A 27,227-nucleotide genomic window follows, 5' to 3' on the forward strand; every position below is an offset into this window, starting at 1 on the left:
ACTGAAGGGAATTTAATTTACTAATGGAGCAATGAGTTTACACATTGAATTGCTTCAGATTTCATAGGCTAAGGATTTATCACCAAATGTGCATGCATCATAGAGCTGTTTAGCTGCAGTTCTGGGTCAATAAAGGATGCGACTAGGTGTTTGCACACAATACAACAACCACAATACAACTGATCCTGTCATTTGACAGAACGCAAACTATTTGTCAGAGCCTTTAGTGCTCTGATGACTTTCAACAGCGACTAAAGTAGATGTGCACAATGACTTGATGTCAGGATAATCACATCCAATACATGCAACAATATATATGCAAATAAATGATTATTAACCAGTTTCCAAAATTAACCAAAATGGATAAATGCGTTGATTTCTCCTGACCCAAATATACATTCATAGATTTGTACATGCATTCATTCGTTTGTTTTCCTCACAGCATTAACAGATACAAATTTTTCATGGGCGATCCCAGTACAACAATAAAAAAAGTTTAACACTTTAGGAATGTCAGACAAACCTCCAATGGGGAGTTTTTGCTGATATAAATGTTATTAGAGGCCCCACAAATCAATTGTTTATAAAAACTGCTTTTGAAAGCTGTTAACAAGCTGCACAAATGTAATATTTCTATTCCTTGTAACATTTATGTGAATAACTAATTTACCAAGAGATTTCCTAGCTACAACCATTCCCAGTGTCATCATATAATCTTCATTGTAGCATAATAGGGTTCGCCCACACGTGATGTCATGCAATAATATTAGGACTGATGGCAGCATAATTAAATTATGTTTTTTTTTTTGTATTTTAGCAGATAACACTATAACGCAAATTAATGCCCTATTAATCTTGTAATTGTATTAATAAAAAAATTGAAATATACAATATATCAATATATTTTAATCAAAATAATACAAAACACTAGCCAGTCATAGTTTTACAGCATTTAGCAGCATGTAAAGTTAAGTGGCAAGAAACAAACAATGTTTTTCAGGTGCAAAATTTTAAATACACAAAAATCTTCAATTTGAGGGACAACAAGTAATGAATCCATTATGTGTTTATTTGTAATATACATACCATTTGAGTTAGAGACGATCACATGTACCGACATGAAGAAACACAGAAGAATCTTCATCTTTGTCATTTTAAATCTCATAAGCCTCAATATTAATAATTAATGTGCAATAATCCAGTAATCCATTCAATTCAGTTTTCATTAAAAAATCTTTTGTCTTTTTCCGATTTTCATATATTCTTTTGTGTCCTGTAAGTCTCCTCTGAAGTGATCTCTGTTGTTGTAGAAACAAGATCTTCTGGGCTGGGTCGACTGCAGTCTGCAGAAGTGGACTGACCAATGCCATCCGATTGGAGAAACTGAAACTACAGTATACATTTCATTCCATACACTAATCATCCGTTTTTCCTGTATTTTCATTTTACAAAGAATTACAGACAGATTGACAAAGATTTTTCATTTTACAAATGAAAATTCAAGCCAAAACCTTCTGCTAAATGATATCTTTAATATTCATCAAACTTGACTGTGATTGGTTCATCCTGACCACTCCACTCTAATCTAAAAGCTTTTATATGTGACTCAGCATCTGAATCGATCTGGATAAAACTGAAAGCATAAATATTGACTAATAATGTTAGAGTTGCATTGAGTACTGAGAACCAGACAATGCATTTTTAGGCTAATTAGGCTAATTTATTATCATTTATGCGTGATTTCTTCTGCTCTCCCAATAAAATATTTTGTGTTTCTTTTGACTTGGTGGACCAGCTGTCAATTTGAGTGTGTAGCCTCACGACTGTTATGAAATAATAGTTTGAGAAGAATTAAAAAAACCTAACCCAAAAGATTACTAAATATTCTTACCGTCACTGAGGTGAAAATAATCCACACGCAGAGAGAAACATTAACTTGTCTGTCAATTCCTCCAGAAAACAGCAGGAGGCGCACTTGCAAGTTTATATTTATTTCAAACAGAAATCATTTGAATTAGTTTATTGCGAAATTGGGACAAATAAAGGACAGTAGCATATCGCTTTGTGACAGCGCAACATGGGAATTTTAAATTCATGTTGCATTTTAATTTTAATAAAAACCAGGGGATCCCCCTATTTTATATTTTTGTGGTTTTTGGGGGGGTCCTTCGAGGCTTATAACAGGTCCGGGACCCCCCAGACCCCCTTCAATTCGAACACTGCTACTTGACTTCCATACTGATTTTTGCCTACTATGTAGGTTCATAATTTTTAACATTAACAAGCAACTGACTTAAGATGGCATTTAGCAGAGACTTTTTGTCCTATTTGTAGATTGACAACTGCAGTATCTACTGACTTTTGCTGTGTGAAATAAGTTCAGTCTGCTGAATATCTTTTGTGTTCTCCTAAGAACACAAACAAAGTCAGGACAATTACTTTGTTGGGCATTCAAAATACTCCTGTTGGTAAGATAACCAACTTCAACAAGAAATTCATCAACATATGATCCTGCACGCTTTTTCAGTGTAAAGTGAATGTAATGTACTTTTCTCATCATCCTCAGGCGGCACTAGGAGTCCAGTTATACAGGCATCTTCAAAGATAGTAGCTAATCTTGAGGAATAATAATAAAAAACTAGATATTAAAGTTTGAAGACAAACTTTATGTTGGCTTGAAAAAGCGTAGCTTGAACGTTTAAAACGGTTTGACAGAAGTTTAGTTTAGTAGGCTATCTGGCTGTTAGAATGTTTAAGTATGAAGGTAGCATGATTTAGCTTGATGCTAACATGATAAGCATGAAGCTGGCATGATGCTAGCATGATTAGCATGAAGCTAGAATGATGTTAGCATGATTAACATGATGCTAGCATGATGCTAGCATGATTAGCATGAAGCTAGCATGATGCTAGCATGATTAGCATGATGATAGCATGAAGCTAGCATGATTAGCATGAAGCTAGCATGATGCTAGCATGATTAGCATGAGCTAGCATGATGCTAGCATGATTAACATGAAGCTAGCATGATTAGCATGAAGCTAGCATGATGCTAGCATGGTTAACATGAAGTTAGCATGATGCTAGCATGATTAGCATGAAGTTAGCATGATGCTAGCATGATTAACATGAAGCTAGCATGATTAGCATGAAGCTAGCATGATGCTAACATGATTTGCATGATGCTAGCATGATTAGCATGAAGCTAATATGATGCTAGCATGGTTAGCATGAAGCTAGCATGATGCTAGCATGATTAACATGAAGCTAGCATGATAAGCATGTAGCTAGCATGAAACTAGCATTATTCTAGCATGATTAGCATGAAGCTAGCATGATGTTAGCATGATTAGCATGAAGCTAGCATGAAACTAGCATGATTAGCATGAAGCTAACATGATGTTAGCATGATTAGCATGAAGCTAGCATGATGTTAGCATGATTAGCATAAAGCTAGCATGATGTTAGCATGATTAGAATGAAGCTAGCATGATGATAGCATGATTAGCATGAAGTTAGCATGATGATAGCATGATTACCATGAAGCTAGCATGATGAAAGCATGATTAGCATGAAGCTAGCATGATGATAGCATGATTAGCATGAAGCTAACATGATGTTAGCATGATTAGCATGAAGCTAGCATGATGTTAACATGATTAGCATGAAGCTAGCATGATGTTAGCATGATTAGCATGAAGCTAGCATAACACTAGCATGATTCTAGCATGATTAGCATGAAGCTAGCATGATTCTAACATGATTAACATGAAGCTAACATGATTCTAGCATGATTAGCATGATGCTAGCATGATTAGCATGTAGCTAGCATGATGTTAACAAGATTAGCATGAAGCTAGCATGAAACTAGCATTATTCTAGCATGATTAGCATGAAGCTAGCATGATGTTAGCATGATTAGCATGAAGCTAGCATGAAACTAGCATGATTAGCATGAAGCTAACATGATGTTAGCATGATTAGCATGAAGCTAGCATGATGTTAGCATGATTAGCATAAAGCTAGCATGATGCTAGCATGATTAGCATGAAGCTAGCATAATGATAGCATGATTAGCATGATGCTAGCATGAAGCTAGCATGATTAGCATGAAGATAGCATGATGTTAGCATGATTAGCATGAAGATAGCATGATGCTAGCATGATTAGCATGAAGCTAGCATGAAGCTAGCATGATGCTACCATGATTAGCAGGAGGCTAGCATGATGCTAGCATGATTAGCATGAAGCTAGCATGATTAGCATGAAGCTAGCATGATGTTAACATGATTAGCATGAAGCAAACATGATGCTAGCATAATTAGCATGAAGCTAGCATGATGATAGCATGATTAGCATGAAGCTAGCATGATGCTAGCATGATTAGCAGGAAGCTAGCATGATGCTAGCATGATTAGCATGAAGCTAGCATGATGCTAGCATGATTAGCATGAAGCTAGCATGATGCTAGCATGATTAGCATGAAGTTAGGATGATGCTAGCATAATTAGCATGAAGCTAGCATGATGATTAGCATGAAGCTAGCATGATGCTAGCATGATTAGCATGAAGCAAGCACGATGCTAGCATGATTAGCATGAAGCTAGCATGATGCTAGCATGATTAGCATGAAGCTAGCATGATTAGCATGAAGCTAGCATGATTTTAGCATGATTAACATGAAGCTAGCATGATTCTAGCATGATTAGCATGAAGCTAGCATGATTTTAACATGATTAGCATGAAGCTAGCATGATTCTATCATGATTAGCATGAAGCTACCATGTTGTTAGCATGATTAGCATGAAGCTAGCATGATGCTAGCATGATTACCATGAAGCTAGCATGAGGCTAGCATGATTAGCATGAAGTAAACATGAAGTTAGCATGATTAGCATGAAGCTAACATGATTTAACGTGAAGTTAGCATGATTAGCATGATGCTAGCATGAAGCTAGCACTATTTAACGTGAAGCTAACAAGATTTAACATGAAGCTAGCATGATTTAGCATGAACTTAGCAAGCTACAATATGAAATTAGCATAAAGCTAGCATGAAACTAGCATGAAGCTAGTATGACTTAGCATGGAGCTAGCATGAAGCTAACATGACCCAAAGACCCAACCCCCATGTCTCTATGATGTTCAGATCCAAAGATATAAGGCTCTGGGGCGAGCCTAAAAGACTAATTGGATGACTGAGTAAAATGAGCCCACCCCCATATCTCTACGACACTCTAAAGTGAAGATATTCCATCTGGGACGCTTTTATTCCCTTATATGGGCATGTTTCCTGCCCCATTATAAGTCAATGGGAAATTTTGGGGGCCTCTTACACCCCAGGGGTACAGCTTACACCCCATTTTAATGTATGTTCTTACAGAGCCTGTCAGCCTCCTTAAATGTGGTAAGCCACAAGTTTCTACCAGTTTCTCACTCGCAGCTATGACCCGTCAAAGTTTGTCTCCATGTTAAGTCAATGGGAATTTTGGGGTGTTCGAGCGCCCCGTTTAGGAATTCGGAAGGTCCCATCAGTTAGAAAAGATATAGCACACTAAGTCAGACCAGTCTGAAGGTCTGTGGAAAATTTGGTGCATGTAGCTTGAAAGCTCTAGGACGAGTTAGTGTCAGAAATTTTGGGAGGAGAAGAAAGAATAATAACTAGATATTAAAGTTTGAAGACAAACTTTATGTTGGCTTGAAAAAGCGTAGCTTGAACGTTTAAAACGGTTTGACAGAAGTTTAGTTTAGTAGGCTATCTGGCTGTTAGAATGTTTAAGTATGAAGGTAGCATGATTTAGCATGATGCTAACATGATAAGCATGAAGCTGGCATGATGCTAGCATGATTAGCATGATGCTAGCATGAAGCTAACATGATGCTAGCATGATTAGCATGAAGCTAGCATGATGCTAGCATGATTAGCATGAAGCTAGCATGATGCTAGCATGATTAGCATGAAGCTAGCATGATGCTAGCATGATTAGCATGAAGCTAGCATGATTAGCATGAAGCTAGCATGATGCTAGCATGAAGCTAGCATGATTAGCATGAAGCTAGCATGAAGCTAGCATGATTAGCATGAAGCTAGCATGATTACCACGAAGCTAGCATGATGTTAACATGATTAGCATGATTAGCATGAAGCTAGCATGATTAACATGAAGCTAGCATGATGGTAACATGATTAGCATGAAGCTAGCATGATGCTAGCATGACTAGCATGAAGCTAACATGAAGTTAGCATGACTAGCATGTAGCTAGCATGACGTTAGCATGAAACTAGCATGATTAACATGAAGCTAGCATGATGCTAGAATGATTACCATGAAGCTAGCATGATGCTAGCATGATTAGCATGAAGCTAACATGATGCTAACATGATTAGCATGAAGCTAGCATGATGCTAACATGATTAGCATGAAGCTAACATGATGCTAACATGATTAGCATGAAGCTAGCATGATGCTAACATGATTAGCATGAAGCTAACATGATGCTAACATGATTAGCATGAAGCTAGCATGATGCTAACATGATTAGCATGAAGCTAGCATTATGTTAGCATGATGCTAACATGATTAGCATGAAGCTAGCATGATGCTAGCATGATTAGCATGAAACTAGCATGATGTTAGCATGATTAGCATGAAGCTAGCATGAAGCTAGCATGATTAGCATGAAGCTAGCATGATGCTAACATGATTAGCATGATGTTAGCATGATTAGCATGAAGCTAGCATGATTAGCATGAAGCTAGCATGATTAGCATGAAGCTAGCATGATGCTAACATGATTAGCATGAAGCTAGCATGATGCTAACATGATTAGCATGAAGCTAGCATTATGTTAGCATGATGCTAACATGATTAGCATGAAGCTAACATGATGCTAGCATGATTAGCATGAAACTAGCATGATGTTAGCATGATTAGCATGAAGCTAGCATGAAGCTAGCATGATTAGCATGAAGCTAGCATGATGCTAACATGATTAGCATGATGTTAGCATGATTAGCATGAAGCTAGCATGATTAGCATGAAGCTAGCATGATTAGCATGAAGCTAGCATGATGCTAACATGATTAGCATGAAGCTAGCATGATGCTAGCATGACTAGCATGAAGCTAGCATGACGTTAGCATGATTAGCATGAAACTAGCATGATTAGCATGAAGCTAGCATGATGCTAGAATGATTAGCATGAAGCTAGCATGATGCTAGCATGATTAGCATGAAGCTAATATGATGCTAACATGATTAGCATGAAGCTAGCATGATGCTAACATGATTAGCATGAAGCTAGCATGATGCTAGCATGATTAGCATGAAGCTAGCATAATGCTAGCATGATTAGCATGAAGCTAGCATGATGTTAAAATGATTAGCATGATTTAACGTAAAGCTAGCATGATTAGCATGATGCTAACATGATTAGCATGAAGCTAGCACCATTTAACGTGAAGCTAACAAGATTTAACATGAAGGTAACATGATTTAGCATGAAGTTAGCAAGATATATTATGAAATTAGCATAAAGCTAGCTTGAAACTAGCATGAAGCTAGTATGACTTAGCATGAAGCTAGCATGAAGCTAACATGACCCAAAGACCCAACCCCCATGTCTCTATGATGTTCAGATCCAGAGATATAAGGCTTTGTTTGTTATGTTGCTAGGGTGCTCATATTTGGTTGCTAGGGGCGTGGCTTAATACCTCAATAAGAATTCTATTAAGACTGATTGGATGCCTGAGTAAAATGAGCCCACCCCTATGTCTCTATGACACTCTGGTGTAAAGATATCCATTTGGGCTTTTTATAATGGTAGTCTATGGGACATGTTGCTAGGGTACCCAAAATTGTTGCTAGGGGCGTGGCTTAATAGCTCTGGGGTGATCCTAAGAGACTAATTGGATGACTGAGTAAAATGAGCCCACCCCCATGTCTCTACGACACTCTAAAGTGAAGATATTCCATCTGGGAAGTTTTTATTCCCTTATATGGGCATGTTTCCTGCCCCATTATAAGTCAATGGGAAATTTTGGGGGCCTCTTACACCCCAGGGGTACAGCTTACACCCCATTGTGATGTATGTTCTTACAGAGCCTGTCAGCCTCCTTAAATGTAGTAGGCCACAAGTTTCTAAAAGTTTCTTACTCACAGCTATGACCCATCAAAGTTTGTCTCCATGTTAAGTCAATGGGAATTTTGGGGTGTTCGAGCCCCCCGTTTAGGAATTCGGAAGGTCCCATCAGTTAGAAAAGATATAGCACACTAAGTCAGACCAGTCTGAAGGTCTGTGGAAAATTTGGTGCATGTAGCTTGAAAGCTCTAGGACGAGTTAGTGTCAGAAATTTTGGAACAGAAAAAGAATAATAATAACTAGATATTAAAGTTTGAAGACAAACTTTATGTTGGCTTGAAAAAGCGTGGCCTGATTAGTTTCACAGGATAAACGTAACGTTAAGATGTTCAATTTAGTCTAGCTGGTTGTTTACATGAATAAGAATGAATACAGCTTGATTTATCATGAAGACAACACGATTGGAATGAGGTTAGCATGATTAGGATGAAGCTAGCATGATTAGCATGAAGCTAGTACGATGGTAGCATGATTAGCATGAAGCTAACATGATTAGCATGAAGCTAGCATGATGCTAGCATGATTAGCATGAAGCTAGCATGATGCTAGTATGATTAGCATGAAGCTAGCATGATTAGCATGACTGTAGCATGATGCTAGCATGATTACCATGACGTTAGCATGATGCTATCTTGATTAGCATGAAGCTAGCATGATGCTAGCATGATTAGCATGAAGTAAACATGATGCTAACATGACTAGCATGAAGCTAGCATGATTTAGCATGAAGCTAGCATGATTAGCATAAAGCTAACATGATGCTAGCATGATTAGCATGAAGCTAACATGATGTTAGCATGATTAGCATGATGCTAGCATGATTAGCATGAAGCTAGCATGATTATCATGAAACTAGCATGATGCTAGCGTGATTAGCATGAAGCTAACATGATATTAACATGATTAGCATGAAGCTAGTATGATGCTAACATGATTAGCATGAAGCTAGCATGATGTTAGCATGATTACCATGAAGCTAGCATGATGTTAGCATGAAGCTAGCATGAAGCTAGCATGATTAGCATGAAGCTAGCATGATTAGCATGAAGCTAGCATGATGCTAACATGATTAGCATGAAGCTAGCATGATGTTAGCATGATTAGCATGAAGCTAGCATGATGTTAGCATGATTAGCATGAAGCTAGCATGATGCTAGCATGATTAGCATGAAGTAAACATGAAGCTAACATGACTAGCATGAAGCTAGCATAAAGCTAACATGATGCTAGCATGATTAGCATGAAGCTAACATGATGTTAGCATGATTAGCATGATGCTAGCATGATTAGCATGAAGCTAACATGATTATCATGAAACTAGCATGATGCTAGCGTGATTAGCATGAAGCTAACATGATGTTAACATGATTAGCATGAAGCTAGTATGATGCTAACATGATTAGCATGAAGTTAGCATGATGTTAGCATGATTACCATGAAGCTAGCATGATGTTAGCATGATTAGCATGAAGCTAGCATGATGCTAACATGATTAGCATGAAGCTAGCATGATTAGCATGAAGCTAGCATGATGCTAACATGATTAGCATGAAGCTAGCATGATGTTAGCATGATTAGCATGAAGCTAGCATGATGTTAGCATGATTAGCATGAAGCTAGCATGATGCTAGCATGATTAGCATTAAGCTAGCATGATGATAGCATGATTAGCATGAAGCTAGCATGATGCTAACATGATTAGCATGAAGCTAGCATGATTCTAGCATGATCAGCATGAAGTTAGCATGATTCTAGCATGATTAGCATGAAGCTAGCATGATGCTAGCATGATTAGCATGAAGCTAGCATAAGGCTAGCATGATTAACATGAAGTAAACATGAGGTTAGCATGATTAGCATGAAGCTGGCATGATTTAGCGTGAAGCTAGCATGATTAGCATGATGCTAACATGATTAGCATGAAGCTAGCACTATTTAGCGTGAAGCTAATAAGAATTAACATGAAGCTAGCATGATTTAGCATAAAGTTAGCAAGATATATTATGAAATTAGCATAAAGCTAGCATGAAACTAGCATGAAGCTAGTATGACTTAGCATGAAGCTAGCATGAAGCTAACATGACCCAAAGACCCAACCCCCATGTCTCTATGATGTTCAGATCCAGAGATATAAGGCTTTGTTTATTATGTTGCTAGGGTGCTCATATTTGGTTGCTAGGGGCGTGGCTTAATACCTTAATAAGAATCCTATTAAGACTGATTGGATGCCTGATTAAAATGAGCCCACCCCTATGTCTCTATGACACTCTGGTGTAAAGATATCCATCTGGGCTTTTTATAATGGTAGTCTATGGGAGATGTTGCTAGGGTACCCAAAATTGTTGCTAGGGGCGTGGCTTAATAGCTCTGGGGCGAGCCTAAGAGACTAATTGGATGACTGAGTAAAATAAACCCACCTCCATGTCTCTATGACACTCTAAAGTGAAGATATTCCATCTGGGACGCTTTTATTCCCTTATATGGGCATGTTTCCTGCCCCATTATAAGTCAATGGGAAATTTTGGGGGCCTCTTACACCCCAGGGGTACAGCTTACACCCCATTGTGATGTATGTTCTTACAGAGCCTGTCAGCCACCTTAAATGTGGTAAGCCACAAGTTTCTACAAGTTTCTCACTCACAGCTATGACCCGTCAAAGTTTGTCTCAATGTTAAGTCAATGGAAATTTTGGGGTGTTCGAGCCCCCCGTTTAGGAATTCGGAAGGTCCCATCAGTTAGAAAAGATATAGCACACTAAGTCAGACCAGTCTGAAGGTCTGTGGAAAATTTGGTGCATGTAGCTTGAAAGCCCTAGGACGAGTTAGTGTCAGAAATTTGGGGTAGAATAATAATAATAAAATATAAGTTTAATAGCAATAACAATATATTGGCTTTTTCAAAGCCAACATAACTAGATATTAAAGTTTGAAGACAAACTTTATGTTGGCTTGAAAAAGCGTAGCTTGAACGTTTAAAACGGTTTGACAGAAGTTTAGTTTAGTAGGCTATCTGGCTGTTAGTATGTTTAAGTATGAAGGTAGCATGATTTAGCATGATGCTAGCATGACTAGCATGAAGCTAACATGATGCTAGCATGACTAGCATGAAGCTAACATGATGCTAGCATGACTAGCATGAAGCTAACATGATGCTAGCATGATTAGCATGAAGCTAACATGATGCTAGCATGATTAGCATGAAGCTATCATGATACTAGCATGATTAGCATGAAGCTAGCATGATGCTAGCATGATTAGCATGAAGCTAGCATGATGCTAGCATTATTAGCATGAAGCTAGCATGATGCTAGCATGATTAGCATGAAGCTAGCATGATGCTAGCATAATTAGCATGAAGTTAGCATGATGCTAGCATGATTAGCATGAAGCTAGCATGATGATTAGCATCAAGCTAGCATGATGGTAACATGATTAACATCAAGCTAGCATGATGCTAGCATGATTAGCATGAAGCTAGCATAATGCTAGCATGATTAACATGAAACTAGCATGATTAGCATGAAGCTAGCATGATGCTAGCATGATTAGCATGAAGCTAATATGATGCTAGCATGATTAGCATGAAGCTAGCATGATTAGCATGAGGCTAACATGATGCTAGCATGATTAGCATGAAACTAGCATGGTGCTAACATGATAAGCATGAAGCTAGCATGATGTTAACATGATTAACATGAAGCTAGCATGATGCTAGCATGATTAGCATGAAGCTAACATGATGTTAGCATGATTACCATGAAGCTAGCATGATGCTAGCATGATTAGCATGATGTTAGCATGATTAGCATGAAGCTAGCATGATGTTAGCATGATTAGCATGAAGCTAGCATGATGTTAGCAAGATTAGCATGAAGCTAGCATGAAACTAGCAAGATTAGCATGAAGTAAGCATGAGGTTAGCATGATTAGCATGAAGCTAGCATGATTTAACATGAAGCTAGCATGATGCTAGCATGATTAGCATGAAGCTAGCATGATTTAACATGAAGCTAGCATGATGCTAGCATGATTAGCATGAAGCTAGCACTATTTAGCGTGAAGCTAACAAGATTTAACATGAAGCTAGCATGATTTAGCATGAAGTTAGCAAGATATATTATGAAATTAGCATAAAGCTAGCATGAAACTAGCATGAAGCTAGTATGACTTAGCATGAAGCTAGCATGAAGCTAACATGGCCCAAAGACCCAACCCCCATGTCTCTATGATGTTCAGACCCAGAGATATAAGGCTTTGTTTATTATGTTGCTAGGGTGCTCATATTTGGTTGCTAGGGGCGTGGCTTAATACCTCAATAAGAATCCTATTAAGACTGATTGGATGCCTGAGTAAAATGAGCCCACCCCTATGTCTCTATGACACTCTGGTGTAAAGATATCCATCTGGGCTTTTTATAATGGTAGTCTATGGGAGATGTTGCTAGGGTACCCAAAATTGTTGCTAGGGGCGTGGCTTAATAGGTCTGGGGCGATCCTAAGAGTCTAATTGGATGACTGAGTAAAATGAACCCACCCCCATGTCTCTACGACACTCTAAAGTGAAGATATTCCATCTGGGACGCTTTTATTCCCTTATATGGGCATGTTTCCTGCCCCATTATAAGTCAATGGGAAATTTTGGGGGCCTCTTACACCCCAGGGGTACAGCATACACCCCATTTTGATGTATGTTCTTACAGAGGCTGTCATCCTCCTTAAATGTGGTAAGCCACAAGTTTCTACAAGTTTCTCACTCGCAGCTAGGACCCGTCAAAGTTTGTCTCCATGTTAAGTAAATGGGAGTTTTGGGGTGTTTGAGCGCCCCGTTTAGGAATTCGGAAGGTCCCATCAGTTAGAAAAGATATAGCACACTAAGTCAGACCAGTCTTAAGGTCCATGGAAAATTTGGTGCATGTAGCTTGAAAGCTCTAGGACGAGTTAGTGTCAGAAATTTTGGGGTGCTAAGAAGAATAATAATAAGTTTAAAAGCAATAACAATATATTGGCTTTTTCAAAGCCAACATAATAACTAGATATTAAAGTTTGAAGACAAACTTTATGTTGGCTTGAAAAAGCGTAGCTTGAACGTTTAAAATGGTTTGACAGAAGTTTAGTTTAGTAGGCTATCTGACTGTTAGAATGTTTAAGTATGAAGGTAGCATGATTAGCATGAAGTTAGCCTGATGTTAGCATGAAGCTAGCATGATGATAGCATGATTAGCATGAAGCTAGCATGATGATAGCATGATTAGCATGAAGCTAGCATGATGCTAGCATGATTAGCATGAAGCTAGCCTGATGCTAGCATGATTAGCATGAAGCTAGCATGATGTTAGCATGATTAGCATGAAGCTAGCATGATGGTAGCATGATTAGCATGATGTTAGCATGAAGCTAGCATGATGCTAGCATGATTAGCATGAAGCTAGCATGATGCTAACATGATTAGCATGAAGCTACCATGATGCTAGCATGATTAGCATGAAGCTAGCATGATGCTAGCATGATTAGCATGAAGCTACCATGATGCTAGCATGATTAGCATGAAGCTAGCATGATGCTAACATGATTAGCATGAAGCTACCATGATGCTAACATGATTAGCATGAAGCTAGCATGATGCTAGCATGATTAGCATGAAGCTAACATAATGTTAGCATGATTAGCATGAAGCTAGCATGATGCTAGCATGATTAGCATGAAGCTAGCATGATGATAGCATGATTAGCATGAAGCTAGCATGATGATAGCATGATTAGCATGACGTTAGCATGATGCTAGCATGATTAGCATGAAGCTAGCATGATGTTAGCATGATTAGCATGAAGCTAGCATGATGTTAACATGATTAGCATGAAGCTAGCATGATGCTAGCATGATTAGCATGAAGCTAGCATGATGCTAACATGATTAGCATGAAGCTAGCATGATTCTAGCATGAAGCTAGCATGATTCTAGCATGATTAGCATGAAGCTAGCATGATTCTAGCATGATTAGCATGAAGCTACCATGATGTTAACATGATTAGCATGAAGCTAGCATGATGCTAGCATGATTAGCATGAAGCTAGCATAAGGCTAGCATGATTAACATGAAGTAAACATGAGGTTAGCATGATTAGCATAAAGCTAGCATGATTTAACGTGAAGCTAGCATGATTAGCATGACGCTAACATGATTAGCATGATGCTAGCACTATTTAGCGTGAAGCTAATAAGAATTAACATGAAGCTAGCATGATTTAGCATAAAGTTAGCAAGATACATTATGAAATTAGCATAAAGCTAGCATGAAGCTAGCATGAAGCTAGTATGACTTAGCATGAAGCTAGCATGAAGCTAACATGACCCAAAGACCCAACCCCCATGTCTCTATGATGTTCAGATCCAGAGATATAAGGCTTTGTTTATTATGTTGCTAGGGTGCTCATATTTGGTTGCTAGGGGCGTGGCTTAATACCTCAATAAGAACTGATTGGATGCCTGAGTAAAATGAGCCCACCCCTATGTCTCTATGACACTCTGGTGTAAAGATATCCATCTGGGCTTTTTATAATGGTAGTCTATGGGAGATGTTGCTAGGGTACCCAAAATTGTTGCTAGGGGCGTGGCTTAATAGCTCTGGGGCGAGCCTAAGAGACTAATTGGATGACTGAGTAAAATAAACCCACCCCCATGTCTCTACGACACTCAAAAGTGAAGATATTCCATCTGGGACGCTTTTATTCCCTTATATGGGCATGTTTCCTGTCCCATTATAAGTCAATGGGAAATTTTGGGGGCCTCTTACACCCCAGGGGTACAGCTTACACCCCATTTTGATGTATGTTCTTACAGAGCCTGTCAGCCTCCTTAAATGTGGTAAGCCACAAGTTTCTACAAGTTTCTCACTCGCAGCTATGACCCGTCAAAGTTTGTCTCCATGTTAAGTAAATGGGAGTTTTGGGGTGTTTGAGCCCCCCGTTTAGGAATTCGGAAGGTCCCATCAGTTAGAAAAGATATAGCACACTAAGTCAGACCAGTCTTAAGGTCCGTGGAAAATTTGGTGCATGTAGCTTGAAAGCTCTAGGACGAGTTAGTGTCAGAAATTTTGGGGTGCTAAGAAGAATAATAATAACTAGATATTAAAGTTTGAAGACAAACTTTATGTTGGTTTGAAAAAGCGAGTCTGAACATTTTTAACAATTTCACAGGATAAACGTTTACTTGAGAAGTTTAGTTTAGTCTAGCTGTTTGCATGTTTTAGTATGATGCTAGCATGATTAACATGAAACTAGCATGATGCTAGCATGATTAGCATAAAGATAGCATGATTAGCATGAAGCTAGCATCATTAGCATGAAGCTAGCATGATGCTAGCATGATTAGCATTAAGATAACAAGTTTGAAGATAACATTATTAACATGAAGCTAACCTGAAGCTATCATGATTAGCATGCAGTTAACATGATGTTAGCATGATTAGCATGAAGCTAGCATGATTAGCATGATGCTAACATGATTAACATAAAGCTAGCATGATTATAGCATGATTAACATGATGCTAGCATGATTAGCATCGAGCTAGCATGATTAGCATGAAGCTAGCATGATGCTAGCATGATTAGCATGAAGCTAGCATGATGCTAGCATGATTAGCATGAAGCTAACATGATTAGCATGAAGCTAACATGATGCTAACATGATTAGCATGATGCTAGCATGATGCTAACATGATTAGCATGAAGCTAGCATGATTAGCATGAAGCTAGCATGATTAGCATAAAGCTAACATGATTAATGAAGCTAGCATGAAGTTAGCATGATTAGCATGAAGCTAGCATGATTAACATGAAGCTAGCATGATGTTAGCATGATTAGCAAGAAGCTAGCATGATGCTAACATGATTAGCATAAAGCTAGCATGATTAGTATGAAGCTAGCATGAAGTTAGCATGATTAGCATGAAGCTAGCATGAAGTTAGCATGATTAGCATGAAGCTAGCATGATGATAGCATGATTAGCATGAAGCTAGCATGATGTTAGCATGATTAGCATGAAGCTAGCATGATGTTAGCATGATTAGCATGATGCTAGCATGATGCTAGCATGATTAGCATGTTGTTAGCATGATTAGTATGAAGCTAGCATGAAGTTAGCATGATTAGCATGAAGTTAGCATGATTAGCATGAAGCTAGCATGATGATAGCATGATTAGCATGAAGCTAACATGATGCTAGCATGATTAGCATGAAGCTAGCATGATGCTAGCATGATTAGCATGAAGTTAGCATGATGCTTACATGATTAGCATGAAGCTAGCATGATGCTAGCAAGATTAGCATGAAGCTAGCATGATGTTAGCATGATTACCATGAAGCTAGCATGATTAGCATGAAGCTAGCATGATGCTTACATAATTAGCATTAAGCTAGCATGATGCTAGCATGATTACCATTAAGCTAGCATGATTAGCATGAAGCTAGCATGATACTAGCATGATTAGCTTGAAGCTAGCATGAAGCTAGCATGATTAGCATGATGCTAGCATGATTAGCATGAAACTAGCATGAAGCTAGCATGATTAGCATGAAGATAGCATGATGCTAGCATGATTAGCATGAAGCTAGCATGATGCTAGCATGATTAGCATGAAGCTAGCATGATTAGCATGAAGCTAGCATGATGTTAGCATGATTAGCATGAAGCTAGCATGAAGCTAGCATGATACTAGCATGATTAGCATGAAGCTAGCATGAAGCTAGCATGAAGCTAGCATGAAGCTAGCATGATTAGCATGATACTAGCATGATTAGCATGATGCTAGCATGATGCTAGCATGATTAGCATGATGCTAGCATGATTAGCATGATGCTAGCATGATTAGCATGAAGCTAGCATGATGCTAGCATGATTAGCATGAAGCTAGCATGATGTCAGCATGATTAGCATGAAGCTAGCATGATGTTAACATGATTAGCATGAAGCCAACATGATTAACATGAAGCTAGCATGATGTTAGCATGATTAGCATGAAGCTAGCATGATGTTAGCATGATTAGCATGAAGCTAGCATGATGTTAGCATGATTAGCATGAAGCTAGCATGAGGCTAGCATGATTAGCATGAAGCTAACATGATGTTAACATGATTAGCATGAAGCTAACATGATTTAACGTGAAGTTAGCATGATTAGATTGGTGCTAGCATGATTAGCATGAAGCTAGCACTATTTAGCGTGAAGCTAACAAGATTTAACATGAAGCTAGCATGATTTAGCATGAAGTTACCAAGCTACATTATGAAATTAGCATAAAGCTAGCATGAAACTAGCATGAAGCTAGTATGACTTAGCATGGAGCTAGCATGAAGCTAACATGACCCAAAGACCCAACCCCCATGTCTCTATGATATTCAGATCCAAAGATATAAGGCTTTGTTTATTATGTTGCTAGGGTGCTCATATTTGGTTGCTAGGGGCGTGGCTTAACACCTCAATAAGAATCCTATTAAGACTGATTGGATGCCTGAGTAAAATGAGCCCACCCCTATGTCTCTGTGACACTGTGCTGCAAAGATATCCATCTGGGCTTTTTATAATGGTAGTCTATGGGAGATGTTGCTAGGGTACCCAAAATTGTTGCTAGGGGTGTGGCTTAATAGCTCTGGGGCGATCCTAAGAGACTAATTGGATGACTGAGTAAAATGAGCCCACCCCCATGTCTCTACGACACTCTAAAGTGAAGATATTCCATCTGGGACGTTTTTATTCCCTTATATGGGCATGTTTCCTGCCCCATTATAAGTCAATGGGAAATTTTGGGGGCCTCTTACACCCCAGGGGTACAGCTTACACCCCATTGTGATGTATGTTCTTACACAGCCTGTCAGCCTCCTTAAATATGGTAAGCCACAAGGTTCTAAAAGTTTCTCACTCACAGCTATGACCCGTCAAAGTTTGTCTCCATGTTAAGTCAATGGGAATTTTGGGGTCTTTGAGCGCCCCGTTTAGGAATTCGGAAGGTCCCATCAGTTAGAAAAGATATAGCACACTAAGTCAGACCAGTCTGAAGGTCCGTGGAAAATTTGGTGCATATTGCTTGAAAGCTCTAGGACGAGTTAGTGTCAGAAATTTTGGAACAGAAAAAGAATAAGATATAAGTTTAATAGCAATAACAATATATTGGCTTTTTCAAAGCCAACATAACTAGATATTAAAGTTTGAAGACAAACTTTATGTTGGCTTGAAAAAGCGTAGCTTGAACGTTTAAAACGGTTTGACAGAAGTTTAGTTTAGTAGGCTATCTGACTGTTAGAATGTTTAAGTATGAAGGTAGCATGATTAGCATGAAGCTAGCATGATGATAGCATGATTAGCATGAAGCTAGCATGATGATAGCATGATTAGCATGAAGCTAGCATGATGCTAGCATGATGCTAGCATGATAAGCATGAAGCTAGCATGATGCTAGCATGATTAGCATGAAGCTAGCATGATGTTAGCATGATTAGCATGAAGCTAGCATGATGGTAACATGATTAGCATGATGTTAGCATGAAGCTAGCATGATGCTAGCATGATTAGCATGAAGCTAGCATGATGCTAACATGATTAGCATGAAGCTACCATGATGCTAGCATGATTAGCATGAAGCTAGCATGATGCTAGCATGATTAGCATGAAGCTAACATGATGTTAGCATGATTAGCATGATGTTAGCATGATTAGCATGAAGCTAGCATGATGCTAGCATGATTAGCATGAAGCTAGCATGATGTTAGCATGAAGCTAGCATGATGCTAGCATGATTAACATGAAGCTAACATGATGTTAGCATGATTAACATGAAGCTAGCATGATGTTAGCATGATTAGCATAAAGCTAGCATGATGCTAGCATGATTAGCATGAAGCTAGCATGATTAGCATGATTAGCATGAAGCTAGCATGGTGCTAGCATGATTAGCATGAAGCTAGCATGGTGCTAGCATGATTAGCATGAAGCTAACATGATGCTAACAAGATTAGCATGAAGCTAGCATGATGCTAGCATGATTAGCATGAAGCTAACATGATGCTAGCATGATTAGCATGAAGCTAGCATGATGCTAGCATGATTAGCATGAAGCTAGCATGATGCTAACATGATTAGCATGAAGCTAGCATGATGGTAACATGATTAGCATGATGTTAGCATGAAGCTAGCATGATGCTAGCATGATTAGCATGAAGCTAGCATGATGCTAACATGATTAGCATGAAGCTACCATGATGCTAGCATGATTAGCATGAAGCTAGCATGATGCTAGCATGATGCTAGCATGATTAACATGAAGCTAGCATGATTAGCATGATTAGCATGATTAGCATGAAGCTAGCATGATGCTAGCATGATTAGCATGAAGCTAGCATGATGTTAGCATGAAGCTAGCATGATGCTAGCATGATTAACATGAAGCTAACATGATGTTAGCATGATTAGCATGAAGCTAGCATGATGTTAGCATGATTAGCATGAAGCTAGCATGATGCTAGCATGATTAACATGAAGCTAGCATGATTAGCATGATTAGCATGAAGCTAGCATGGTGCTAGCATGATTAGCATGATGCTAGCATGATTAGCATGAAGCTAGCATGATGCTAGCATGATTAGCATGAAGCTAGCATGATGCTAGCATGATTAGCATGAAGCTAGCATGATGCTAGCATGATTAGCATGAAGCTAGCATGATGCTAGCATGATTAGCATGAAGCTAGCATGATGTTAATATGATTAGCATGAAGCTAGCATGATGTTAGCATGAAACTAGCATGATTCTAGCATGATTAGCATGAAGCTAGCATGATTCTAGCATGATTAGCATGAAGCTAACATGATTAGCATGAAGCTAGCATGATGCTAGCATGATTAGCCTGAAGCTAGCATGAGGCTACCATGATTAGCATGAAGTAAGCATAAGGTTAGCATGATTAGCATGAAGCTAGCATGATTTAACGTGAAGCTAGCATGATTAGCATGATGCTAACATGATTAGCATGACGCTACCACTATTTGGCGTGCAGCTAACAAGATTTAACATGAAGCTAACATGATTTAGCATGAAGTTAGCAAGATTTATTACTAGATATAACTAGATATTAAAGTTTGAAGACAAACTTTATGTTGGCTTGAAAAAGCGTAGCTTGAACGTTTAAAACGGTTTGACAGAAGTTTAGTTTAGTAGGCTATCTGACTGTTAGAATGTTTAAGTATGAAGGTAGCATGATTAGCATGAAGCTAGCATGATGATAGCATGATTAGCATGAAGCTAGCATGATGATAGCATGATTAGCATGAAGCTAGCATGATGCTAGCATGATTAGCATGAAGCTAGCATGATGCTAGCATGATTAGCATGAAGCTAGCATGATGTTAGCATGATTAGCATGAAGCTAGCATGATGGTAACATGATTAGCATGATGTTAGCATGAAGCTAGCATGATGCTAGCATGATTAGCATGAAGCTAGCATGATGCTAACATGATTAGCATGAAGCTACCATGATGCTAGCATGATTAGCATGAAGCTAGCATGATGCTAGCATGATTAGCATGAAGCTAACATGATGTTAGCATGATTAGCATGATGTTAGCATGATTAGCATGAAGCTAGCATGATGCTAGCATGATTAGCATGAAGCTAGCATGATGTTAGCATGAAGCTAGCATGATGCTAGCATGATTAACATGAAGCTAACATGATGTTAGCATGATTAACATGAAGCTAGCATGATGTTAGCATGATTAGCATAAAGCTAGCATGATGCTAGCATGATTAGCATGAAGCTAGCATGATTAGCATGATTAGCATGAAGCTAGCATGGTGCTAGCATGATTAGCATGAAGCTAGCATGGTGCTAGCATGATTAGCATGAAGCTAACATGATGCTAACAAGATTAGCATGAAGCTAGCATGATGCTAGCATGATTAGCATGAAGCTAACATGATGCTAGCATGATTAGCATGAAGCTAGCATGATGCTAGCATGATTAGCATGAAGCTAGCATGATGCTAGCATGATTAGCATGAAGCTAGCATGATGCTAACATGATTAGCATGAAGCTAGCATGATGGTAACATGATTAGCATGATGTTAGCATGAAGCTAGCATGATGCTAGCATGATTAGCATGAAGCTAGCATGATGCTAACATGATTAGCATGAAGCTACCATGATGCTAGCATGATTAGCATGAAGCTAGCATGATGCTAGCATGATGCTAGCATGATTAACATGAAGCTAGCATGATTAGCATGATTAGCATGATTAGCATGAAGCTAGCATGATGCTAGCATGATTAGCATGAAGCTAGCATGATGTTAGCATGAAGCTAGCATGATGCTAGCATGATTAACATGAAGCTAACATGATGTTAGCATGATTAGCATGAAGCTAGCATGATGTTAGCATGATTAGCATGAAGCTAGCATGATGCTAGCATGATTAACATGAAGCTAGCATGATTTAACGTGAAGCTAGCATGATTAGCATGATGCTAACATGATTAGCATGACGCTACCCCTATTTGGCGTGCAGCTAACAAGATTTAACATGAAGCTAACATGATTTAGCATGAAGTTAGCAAGATTTATTATGAAATTAGCATAAAGCTAGCATGAAACTAGCATGAAGCTTGTATGACTTAGCATGGAGCTAGCATGAAGCTAACATGACCCAAAGACCCAACCCCCATGTCTCTATGATGTTCAGACCAAGAGATATAAGGCTTTGTTTATTATGTTGCTAGGGTGCTCATATTTGGTTGCTAGGGGCGTGGCTTAATTCCTCAATAAGAATCCTATTAAGACTGATTGGATGCCTGAGTAAAATGAGCCCACCCCTATGTCTCTATGACACTCTGGTGTAAAGATATCCATCTGGGCTTTTTATAATGGTAGTCTATGGGAGATGTTGCTAGGGTACCCAAAATTGTTGCTAGGGGCGTGGCTAAATAGCTTTGGGGCAATCCTAAGAGACTGATTGGATGACTGAGTAAAATGAGCCCACCCCCATGTCTCTACGACACTCCAAAGTAAAGATATTCCATCTGGGACGCTTTTATTCCCTTATATGGGCATGTTTCCTTCCCCATTATAAGTCAATGGGAAATTTTGGGGGCCTCTTACACCCCAGGGGTATAGCTTACACCCCATTGTGATGTATGTTCTTACAGAGCCTGTCAGCCACCTTAAATGTGGTAAGCCACAAGTTTCTACAAGTTTCTCACTCACAGCTATGACCCGTCAAAGTTTGTGTCAATGTTAAGTCAATGGAAATTTTGGGGTGTTCGAGCCCCCCGTTTAGGAATTCGGAAGGTCCCATCAGTTAGAAAAGATATAGCACACTAAGTCAGACCAGTCTGAAGGTCCGTGGAAAATTTGGTGCATGTAGCATGAAAGCTCTAGGACCAGTTAGTGTCAGAAATTTAGTCTCAGAAGAAAGCGGAATAATAATAATAACTAGATAGAAAAGTTTGAAGACAAACTTTATGTTGGCTTGAAAAAGCCTGGCCTAAACGTTTAAAACAGTTTAAGAGAAACTTAAAACAAGTTTAGTTTAGTAGTCTAACTTTCCGTAAACATGATTTAACAAAAAGTTAGCATGTTAACACGATTTAGCATGAAGCTGGCATGAATTAGCATTAAGCTAGCATAATGCTAACCTGAATTAACATGAAGCTAGCAAGATGCTAACATGAATTAGCATGAAGCTAGCAAGATGCTAACATGAATTAGCATTAAGCTAGCATGATGCTAACATGAATTAGCATAAAGCTAGCATGATGCTAACATGAATTAGCATGAAGCTAGCATGATGCTAACATGAATTAGCATGAAGCTAGCATGACGATAACATGAATTAACATGAAGCTAGCATGATGCTAACATGAATTAGCATGAAGCTAGCATGATGCTAATATGAATTAGCATGAAGCTAGCATGATGCTAATATGAATTAGCATGAAGCTAGCATGATGCTAACATGAATTAGCATGAAGCTAGCATGATGCTAACATGAATTAGCATGAAGCTAGCATGATGCTAACATGAATTACCATGAAGCTAGCATGATGCTAACATGAATTAGCATGAAGTTAGCATGATGCTAACATGAATAAGCATGAAGCTAGCATGATGTTAACATGAATAAGCATGAAGCTATCATGATGTTAACATGAATTAGCATGATGCTAACATGAATTAGCATGATGCTAACATGAATTAGCACGAAGCTAGCATGATGCTAACATGAATTAGCATGAAGCTAGCATGATGCTAACATGAGTTAGCATGAAGCTAGAATGATGCTAACATGAATTAGCATGAAGCTAGCATGATGCTAACATGAATTAGCATGAAGCTAGCATGATGCTAACATGAATTAGCATGAAGCTAGCATGATGCTAACATGAATTAGCATGAAGCTAGCATGATGCTAACATGAATTAGCATGAAGCTAGCATGATGCTAACATGAATTAGCATGAAGCTAGCATGATGCTAACATGAATTAACATGAAGCTAGCATGATGTTAACATGAATAAGCATGAAGCTAGCATGTTTTATTATTAAATTAGCATAAAGCTAGCATGAAACTAGCATGAAGCTAGTATGACTTAGCATGAAGCTAGCATAAGGCTAACATGACCAAAAGACCCAACCCCCATGTCTCTATGATGTTCGGATCCAGAGATATAAGGCTTTGTTTATTATGTTGCTAGGGTGCTCATATTTGGTTGCTAGGGGCGTGGCTTAATACCCCAATAAGAATCCTCAGAGACTGATTGGATGTCCGAGTAAAATGAGCCCACCCCCAAGTCTCTGTGACACTGTGCTGCAAAGATATCCATCTGGGCAATTTATAATGGCAGTCTATGGGATATGTTGCTAGGGTGCCCAAAAATGGTTGCTAGGGGCGTGGCTTAATAGCTATGGGACGATCTTGAGAGACTGATTGGGTGCCTGAGTAAAATGAGCCCACCCCCATGTCTCTACGACATTCTAAAATGAAGATATTTCATCTGGGACGCTTTTATTCCCTTATATGGGCATGTTTCCTGCCCCATTATAAGTCAATGGGGAAATTTGGGTGCCTCTTACACCCCAGGGGTACAGCTTACACCCCAATGTGATGTATGTTCTTACACAGCCTACCAGCCTCTTCAACTGTGATAACCCACAAGTTTCTACAAATTTCTCGTTCGCAGCTATGACCCGTCAAAGTTGGTCGTAATGTTAAGTCAATGGAAATTTTGGGGTGTTTGAGCGCCCCGTGTAGGAATTCGGTAGGTCCCATCAGTTAGAAAAGTCATAGCATAAATCTACGGACCAGTCTTAAAAGTTTTGTAAAGTTTGGTGGGTGTAGCTTGAAAGCTCTAGGAGGAGTTACAGTCAGAAAAAGTGTGGACCAGAAGAATAATAATAATAAGCTTAAATACAATAACAGTATGTTGGCTTTTTCAAAGCCAACATAACTAGATAGGTACATTTCCTGAAGAAAATGTGAAGTGGTGCTTGCCGTGGCAAAATTCTGGGGGCAATGTATGATTATACTCCGAGCCAAAAGTAAAACAATCCAACCCCTGTGTCTCTACGATGTTCTGATGCGGAGATATTAGGCTTTGTTTATTCGGTTGCTAGGGTACTGTATTTGGTTGCTAGGGAGAAAATTGGCATCCACTTGTGATTACAATCCGAGTCACGAGTCAAACGGTCCAACCCCCGTGTCTCTACGATGTTCTGATGTGGAGATATAAGGCTTTGTTTATTGAAGGTAGCATGATTAACATGAAGCTAGCATGATGTTAACATAATTAACGTGAAGGTAGTATGATGTTAACATGATTAACATGAAGATAGCATGATTAGCATGAAGCTAGCATAAAGCTAACATCATTAGCATGAAGCTAGCATTAAAGCTAACATAATTAGCATAAAGCTAACATGATGTTAATATGATTAGCATGAAGTTAGCATGATGTTAGCATGATTAGCATAAAGCTAGCATGAAGCTAACATGATTAGCATGAAGTTAGCATGAAGATAGCATGATGTTAACATGAAGCTAGCATGATGTTAGCATGATTTGCATGAAGTTAGCATGAAGCTAGCATGAAGCTAGCATGATTAGCATGAAGCTAACACGAAGCTAGCATGATTAGCATGAAGTTAACATGAAGTTAGCATGATTAGCATGAAGCTAGCATGATGTTAACATGATTAGCATGATGCTAGCATGATTAGAATGAAGCTAGCATGATGTTAGCATGATGGTAGCATGATTAACATGATGTTAGCATGAAGCTAGCATGAAGCTAGCATGAAGCTTACATGATTAGCATGAAGTTAGCAAGAAGCTAGCATGACTAGCATGATGTTAGCATGATTAGCATGAAGTTAGCATGAAGCTAGCATGATTAGCATGAAGCTAGCATGAAGTTAGCATGATGTTAACATGAAGTTAGCATGATGTTAGCATGATTAGCATGATGCTAGCATGATTAGCATGATGTTAGCATGATGTTAACATGATTAGCATGATGTTAGCATGATTAGCATGAAGCTAGCATGATGTTAGCATGATTAGCAAGAAGTTAACATGAAGTTAGCATGAAGATAGCATGAAGCTAGCATGATTTAACGTGAAGTTAGCAAGATTTATTATGAAATTAGCATTAAGCTAGCATGAAACTACTATGACTTAGCATTAAGCTAGCATTAAGCTAACATGACCCAAAGACCCAACCCCCATGTCTCTATGATGTTCATTTCCAGAGATAAAAGGCTTTGTTTATTATGTTGCTAGGGTGCTCATATTTGGTTGTTAGGGGCGTGGCTTGGGAGTGGCCAATAATGTAGCCAGTTATTACACTCTGAGTCACAAGTAAAATGGTCCAACCCCCGTGTCTCTACAATGTTCTGATGCGGAGATATAAGGCTTTGTTTATTTGGTTGCTAGGGTGCTCATATTTGGTTGCTAGGGGCGTGGCTTGGGAGTGGCCAATGATGTGGCCAGTGATTACACTCCGAGTCACAAGTAAAACGGTCCAACCCCCGTGTCTCTACGATGTTTTAATGCCGAGATATAACTGTTTAAATGTTATGTTGCTAGGGTGCTCAAAAGTGGTTGCTAGGGGCGTGGCTTAATACCTTAATAAGGATCCTGAGACACTGATTGGATGTCTGGGTAAAATGAGCCCACCCCCATGTCTCTATGACACTGTGCTGCAAAGATATCCATCTGGGTATTTTATAATGGCAGTCTATGGGAGATGTTGCTAGGGTGCCCAAAATTGTTGCTAGGGGCGTGGCTTAATAGCTCTGGGATGATCCTGAGAGACTGATTGGATGCCCGAGTAAAATGAGCCCACCCACTAATCTCTACGACACTGTAAAGCAAAGATATCCCATCTGGAAATGTTTGTATTCCCTTATATGGACATGTTTCCTGCCCCATTATAAGTCAATGGGAATTTTCGGGTGCCTCTTACACCCCAGGGGTACAACTTACACCCCATTGTGATGTATGTGCTTACAGAGCCTACCACCCTCTTCAGATAATGTAACCCACATGTTTCAACAACATCCTTAAGCGGAGCTATGACCCGTCAAAGTTGGGCGCAATGTTAAGTCAATGGGATTTTTCGGGTGGTTTTTCGCCCCCCTTTCGAAAATCCTGCACCCGATCGCTTATAAAAGTCATAGCACACCTCTCCTCAATAATCCGGTCGATTTGAGCCCTCTTTCGTGGGACTACAACAAACCGTGCGGGACGAGTTACGCGCCGAAAAAGTGTCCAGACATAAGAATAATAATAAGTATGAGCAATAGTAATAGTGATGCCTTGCATAAATGCAAGCACCACTAACTAGATAGGTACATTTCCTGAAGAAAATGTGAGTGGTGCTTGCCGTGGCAAAATTCTGGGGAACATATATGATTATACTCCAAGCCAAAAGTAAAACGATCCAACTCCCGTGTCTCTACGATGTTCTGATGCGAAGATATTAGGCTTTGTTTACTCTGTTGCTAGGGTACTGTATTTGGTTGCTAGGGAAAAAATG

The 27,227-nt window shown here is 39.0% G+C and overlaps 1 long non-coding RNA gene across 1 annotated transcript in view; it reads right to left on the reverse strand.

Moving 5' to 3' along the window:
* Window positions 1–986: 986 nt before the first annotated feature.
* LOC141362770 (uncharacterized) overlaps window positions 987–27,227 on the reverse strand; it is a 55,856-nt gene continuing 29,615 nt past the window's right edge. The window contains exon 4 of the long non-coding RNA XR_012368347.1: window positions 987–1,389. This is a non-coding gene — a long non-coding RNA (uncharacterized lncRNA). The remainder of the gene's footprint in view (window positions 1,390–27,227) is intronic.

This window comes from Misgurnus anguillicaudatus, unplaced genomic scaffold (assembly GCF_027580225.2).
Source record: "Misgurnus anguillicaudatus unplaced genomic scaffold, ASM2758022v2 HiC_scaffold_29, whole genome shotgun sequence".
Lineage (NCBI taxonomy): Eukaryota > Metazoa > Chordata > Actinopteri > Cypriniformes > Cobitidae > Misgurnus > Misgurnus anguillicaudatus.